Below are 7500 nucleotides of genomic sequence, written 5' to 3'. Positions count from 1 at the left end.
CCCCCGCAACATTATTAGGGCTTTATTCCAGTGCGTTATGAAGTAGTTTTAGTTACATGTGAAACAAGTCACCCTCCGCGGGCTGGATTCGAACCTCTGTTCTGCGTGCGATCAACTGCGCCTGCGTCTTCATTTAATTATCTATGACATCATTATATTGGTTGATATTTTTTGTGTATTATAGTTTAAAACATTTTTTTGCATATTACATGTTTATGGTTTAATCAAATGAATAAAAACATTTCTTTAAATGTGTTTTTGTGAGGGATATTTGATTGACCTGATTTATCAATTTGTTTTAAGACACTTCAAATGTTTTATTAAATGTTTTTTTTTTATATATTTTTTTTATATTGCATATTACATGTTGTTTATGGTTTAATAAAATGAATAAAATTGTTTCTTCAAATAGCCTATGTGTTTTTTGTGAGGGATATGATTTGATTGATATGATTTAACAGATTTATTTTAAGGCACTTCAAATGTTTTATTAAAATGAATACACACAAATATTTAAATGACACTTCAAATGTAAAATGTTTTATTAAAATGAATACACACAAATATTGAAATGAGTACACAGACACAAACACACACGTATATAAATATATATGTACATACACACTGGGTGGACACATGTACAGTAATATATACAAAATATACAAATTGTTTATTGAGGAGGCGGAGTTTGGCATGTATTTTGCTGGCGCTGTTCTGCCAACCAGTCATCTAAAGATTTTCCATTTGAGGCAGCCAAGCAAAATGTGGCATTACCATATCGGCTATGGCCAAACTCTTTGGTTTTGGGCTGCCCACATTTGCTGCACATGTTAAAGGTAACCCCTCGCACATACTTCCTCTTATGGACTCCGCTTTCCGTCTCCTGGGCCCTCCGGCGCCGGTTCCTCTGGGTGTAACGGGACACAGGTGCAGCAGACACAGGAGCAGGAGCAGGCGGAGCTGGGCCTGCACCGGATGTTGACGCACCAGAAGGGGGAATCACCATTGACACGGTCATGTCAGGGTTAAGGACTAGTGACAATGACCCAGGTGCTGAAATGGGCTGCACAAGTCCTGATGCTGTGGGGGCAGGTGCAATGGGGCACACCATGGTGGTGGCAGCAGCGGGCCGTCGACCTGGTCGCAGAAGAGGAGCCTGTCCTTCTCGATTTGGCGGGAAGATAAAAGTATGTTTTGGGCCTAGGAAGGGGCCCAATCTTTGCGCCCCGCACGCAAGCCAAAAAGACGCAGAAAACGGGAATGTGCCCACAAATTTCCCCCGCAACATTATTAGGGCTTTATTCCAGTGCGTTATGAAGTAGTTTTAGTTACATGTGAAACAAGTCACCCTCCGCGGGCTGGATTCGAACCTCTGTTCTGCGTGCGATCAACTGCGCCTGCGTCTTCATTTAATTATCTATGACATCATTATATTGGTTGATATTTTTTGTGTATTATAGTTTAAAACATTTTTTTGCATATTACATGTTTATGGTTTAATCAAATGAATAAAAACATTTCTTTAAATGTGTTTTTGTGAGGGATATTTGATTGACCTGATTTATCAATTTGTTTTAAGACACTTCAAATGTTTTATTAAATGTTTTTTTTTTATATATTTTTTTTATATTGCATATTACATGTTGTTTATGGTTTAATAAAATGAATAAAATTGTTTCTTCAAATAGCCTATGTGTTTTTTGTGAGGGATATGATTTGATTGATATGATTTAACAGATTTATTTTAAGGCACTTCAAATGTTTTATTAAAATGAATACACACAAATATTTAAATGACACTTCAAATGTAAAATGTTTTATTAAAATGAATACACACAAATATTGAAATGAGTACACAGACACAAACACACACGTATATAAATATATATGTACATACACACTGGGTGGACACATGTACAGTAATATATACAAAATATACAAATTGTTTATTGAGGAGGCGGAGTTTGGCATGTATTTTGCTGGCGCTGTTCTGCCAACCAGTCATCTAAAGATTTTCCATTTGAGGCAGCCAAGCAAAATGTGGCATTACCATATCGGCTATGGCCAAACTCTTTGGTTTTGGGCTGCCCACATTTGCTGCACATGTTAAAGGTAACCCCTCGCACATACTTCCTCTTATGGACTCCGCTTTCCGTCTCCTGGGCCCTCCGGCGCCGGTTCCTCTGGGTGTAACGGGACACAGGTGCAGCAGACACAGGAGCAGGAGCAGGCGGAGCTGGGCCTGCACCGGATGTTGACGCACCAGAAGGGGGAATCACCATTGACACGGTCATGTCAGGGTTAAGGACTAGTGACAATGACCCAGGTGCTGAAATGGGCTGCACAAGTCCTGATGCTGTGGGGGCAGGTGCAATGGGGCACACCATGGTGGTGGCAGCAGCGGGCCGTCGACCTGGTCGCAGAAGAGGAGCCTGTCCTTCTCGATTTGGCGGGAAGATAAAAGTATGTTTTGGGCCTGAGGTCGATGCCGCTTCATCCAATTTTTCCCTCGGTGGAGGAAGCTGCGTATCAGCCACAGCAATTGGGTCAGGTGGAGTCAGTCCCTGAGCGAGGACACTCATTTCCTGTTTCTTCTGCTGCCGTTGAAACCTGAAAATAAATTACATGTATTATATATATATATATATATATATATGTTTATAGAAGTATTCAGTTAATTTGAAGCAAATAATGTGCCTTGCTTACCACTGAATGAGTGTCTTCTGGTTTATCTCAAACAGCTGGATCATTGTTTCATCCATTAGCCTGCGATTGTTAAGCACCAGCTCTCGGATGTGGTGGTAATCCGAGAGGATTTTAGACCACCTGGGGGTGCAAACTCCAGCCTTCTTGGTCGGCGACTTGTGTAAAGCACACAGCTTTGTACAAATGGCCTCAACCAAGCGGCTGGTGCTGGGCCACTGTGCTGGACCCCCGGGATGTCCAATCAGACACCGTTTCACACTCTCCACACCCGGTGTGACTCCGGACCGTTTCGGTGCCTTAAAGCGTCCATGTGTCAGCTGAGGCTGATGTCGAGGCTGATAGTTGACCCGCTGTTTGTCTGTGTCATGGAGAGCTGTCCACAGCTGGATGGCCTCTGTCACCTGCAGGTCAGTGAGGTAAGGAGCCTCACGAAGACCAACCAGGTAACCAGCCAGATCCTGGACCTTGTCCCACCCAGCGATGCCATCAGGCCCAATGACTGCTCCCTAGTAAATTCAGATTCATGTTAATATATGTGGAATAAAATGAGATTGAAATTAAATAAAGCCCTTAAAGTGTCTTACCTGAGTTTCGTCGGAGAGACTGCTTCCAGTGTCAGATGGCTGTGACAACACTGAAGGCGCAGGGGCAAGATGCTGTCCTTCTTCCAGTGACACGTCAGCCATTGATACGTCAGCCAGTGATGCTGGGGACTGAGGCTGAGGCACAGATGAGGGGCTGTTTGCGAGATCACCGCAAGGGTCATTCTCGTACAGCACTGGAACTGTGATGTCCTCCGTGATGTCTTCCTCAAATCCCTCATCTTGCAGGTCTTGGTCATCAATTTCCTCCACCAGCCTGTCTTCCTCCTCTGGGTTCTGGAGCACTGGAGTCAGTGTTTTGCCAGTCTGGCTGTAAAGGTACTCTATTCCGAGCAATTCACCTACAAGAATAAAATGGAAAAAAATAAAGTTTTGTTAATATTTTGTCTAGTAAATTTAAGGCTAAATAGATAACTTAGTATAATATTACAAAATAACAAATTAATGAATTTCTTGCCTGTATATGCTCCAGGAGGGCGATAGCGCTCATCCCAGGGCTTCCCAAAGACTCTCTGGCTAAGCTGGTCCACAGCCTCTCTCATGGCACTGCCATATGACCGGATGGAGGACACTCCTTTTATGGCATCTTCCATCCGGTCATCATTCCAACGCATCAAGCCTTCAAGGAGATAGGCCTGAAAATGCGCATCACTGGCACTGGTTCCTAAAAGTTACATAAATAAAAAAGGTTTTATACGTCACATATGTACAAGATATTTACTACACATGAGATGCTATGAAGTAACTGGTAACATGTAATAGAGCTATGTAATTACATTAAACAATTATTGTCGTTATAACCAGAGTTACTAGTGACTTGTCAGGCAAGACAGCTTTGTCAATGCTTTTATGACATCAGAAAAGAAATGTAATATTACTGTAAATTGTGACATTTATTAATGTGACATTACTTTAATGTAAATAGAAGCAGTTACAGTGCTTACATGTTTTACAGAAAAATGTGTAACCCATATGTATGTAATACCTGGAATAAAACGGTTCAGGTGGAGGTGGAATGACTCCAAGGAGGTAGAGCCTCGAGCACACCTGTAGCAGCACAGCTCCACACCGCCTTTCTTCAGTGTCCCCTTCTTTATGTATAGCGGAAAGTGCTCTGGGTCTTGGATACACTGTACGTGCTTCCGCTGTTCTTTCCATATCTGCTGGATCCGTTCGTGGTTCAGAAGTGGAACTCCGAGAGTGTCCTTTCCGTCCGCACTGTCAAACTGATCAATCAGTTTCCCAATCAATATGGTGGTCTCCTCCTCCCCCCTGGTCCTCCTCCGGCAGTGCAGTGCCAACTCCCTCCGGTTAATGCGAGCACGGACCGCCTTTTCTGAGATGTAGCCAGTCTTCTTTGCTGCCAGCTCACCCTCCTTTGCACGGCGAAGAGCAGCCACATCCTCTGGATCCCACTCGAATATGGACATGGACAGACGTGCCATGAAGATCCCGTAGAGCGGATGAGCCTCTGTCGTGACACCTGCAGCAAATCGCCGCATGAAATGCCAGATGTCAAGGCGCACTTCAAGCTCATCCCACTCCGAAAACATGGCCTTAACCTGAGACTGGCCGTGCTGACTGCAGCAATCTCGGTCCACGTACATCACTTTTGGGGATGCCTCTCCTGCCTCTCGGTAGCGTTTCATTAGGCCAGCTGCCATGGGGTCCAGTGCATGTCCCTCGGCGGCTGTTAGGACAGAGACAAGGACTTGGCCGTGTTCGTTACCCACATTAGTGCACCAGGCAGCTGTTCCTGAAGCAGCACCGGCAAGTTTTTTTGTGACCTATTGGGGAAAACAGAAGGGTAAAAAAAAAGAAAAAAGTATAACAAAATAAAAACTCATAACTGTTCATTATGTACACGCACATATCCATATCTGGACAATTTCTGGATATAAACAGGGCTGTGATACCTTTTTTGTGGAGTCCATCTTGAGAACACAGCCAAAGACGGATGTAATTTTGGCCTTGACCTCGTCCAGTCGCCCCAGAACATCCCTGGCGTACACAGCTAACAGCCACTTAGGTTTAGGTAGGGCAGGTAAAAGGGGAGGCTCAGCAAACACAGGAGGCTGCACAAGGGAGGACCTTGTGAATGGTTCACAGGCAGTCAGGTACTGCAGGACACGCTGTGTCCAGGCCTCACTGTGCTGTTCCATCAGCTTCTTGTAGAGCTGAGTCACACTGTTGCCCAGTGTCCTCTCCCTCATCATCCTCACCACCCGGTTGTCACATGAGTACCTAAGGAAACAACAGTATAATCATGCAAATGCTTTGGTTGGAAAAAATAACACAAATAAAAGCGCCTAATGGTTGTGATTATGAATTACCTGTATGTCAGCAAAGCTGGAAACTGACTGCGGTGGCCCATATCCAGCTGTCCCAAGATGTCCTCGTTCCAGGCTGGATACTTTTTTTTGCAGCGTTTGCACTCCAGATACTCAGTGGCAAGGTCATACCACCCATCGATGTCCAAGACCTTGCGCACGGTACGATAAAGTCCTGCCGCAGTAAGTCTGTGCTTACCACAGTCTGGGCGGACGCAGACAAGAGGAAACAACCACATCTTTAGCGGCATCCATAAGAAAATGGGCCGACAAAAGAAGAGGTCGGGTGAGGCGGGTGGCTGGGTGTTTATCAAAGGGGGCTGAGGAGGATACCACCAAAGCTTCATCTGGGACACTATTTCTGGCTTTCCGGTTCGCAGGTTGGCCTTAAACAGTGTGTTCCGGATCCACTCATGCTGGAAAGGTGGAAGATGATCTTTCCAGTGACCTGGAAGCTCAGCTGGTGGCTGATGATGAGGAAGATCTGGTGTCTGTGGTGTTTCCGCTGATGCACAGGCCTCTGAGTGAACAGTAACAAAAACAGTGTAAGGATGACTGTTTAATTTGATAGTAATACGCCATAAATGCAGCCCACAAACAGCCAGCGAAGCAGTAATTTTGGACAATTATTAATAATAATTATGATTACATTTAGGAATAACAGTGAAGAAAATGGTATTAGTGTTAAGAAGCAAAGAACACAGTGTACACTTTATTGATGTAAGGAATATGGGATCAATACAGCTCTTTGAGAATGAGGATTAGATGGAATGGAGACAGGAAAATGAGTCGTGAGGAATTCAGTAAAAAAAGTAATGATGCCCACAGCCCACGGAGCTAAAGAGTGAGTGAGAAGAGCAAGCTTTGTGAAAAAGTTATCCAGTGATTGTTTAGCAACGGGAAAATTAAGAAACGCAAATAAATACACTGACACCTTTGGACATCCTTAAGGTTTGGAAGAAGTGCACTCAAAGAATGCATCCCGCTTGATGATGTCACATAATTCTGTGTTGTAAAAAAAATATATTTAAAAATGTTTATTTATTTATTTTCAAAAATAATGATTCTCAGTGGGTTTCCACAAAACATTCTTATAATATTTGCATTTGTGTCATATGCCACACCTGTATTTAGCTGTGCTTCACATTGTGATGCAGCAAATACCAGCTCCTCATCATCATCTTCAGCAGTGGGAATGGAAGTGCCTGGAGCACAAATGTTAAAACTATTACTGTGATCAATACACGGAGACAATTATGTAAGATGTTGCTTACTTACCAGTTGCGAATAGCTGCTTTCGGGCCAAATGTTTGGCTGGGGGTTCTGCTGCCGGAGGAGGTAAAGTGGATTGCAGTAATGGATCTGGAAACAACAAGTGGACAAGTTTGCCATAACGATAAATTAATACATGTAGAAATGCTGTAGGGAAAATTCTATATTCACACTCCTACTCACAGGGTTTAACTGGTGACATTAGTTTTTTTGCCAGCTGTGAAGGTGACAAATGTTTGCCACGCACCAACAGCGCTTTCACAGTGGCGGTCTGCTTTACACCAGTTCGGATGGCTGTAGGTGGAGGTGCAGAGGCACTGGAGGCTGCAGGTGGACGTGCAGGCTGATGTACCCTGGTCCCCATTTCAGAAGCCTGTCTTTTCAGGACATACGCCTTGAAAATGGCCATGTTGGTGTTGGGCCTGGCATCTGCCTTAACCAGGTACCTGATGAGGGCTTCGGCCTCCTTGCTCTGGTCCTCAAAAACATCCTTCATGGACCGGCCCTGAAAGTCACCAAACTCCACCATCAAGCAGCCCTGGTCTCCAGTTGCCCGGGCTTCTGCTTGCATTCCCTGCTTCCTCTTATAT

This window comes from Leuciscus leuciscus (assembly GCF_965113295.1).
Source record: "Leuciscus leuciscus genome assembly, chromosome: 4".
NCBI lineage: Eukaryota > Metazoa > Chordata > Actinopteri > Cypriniformes > Leuciscidae > Leuciscus > Leuciscus leuciscus.
Note: the sequence above shows the minus strand (reverse complement) of the source record.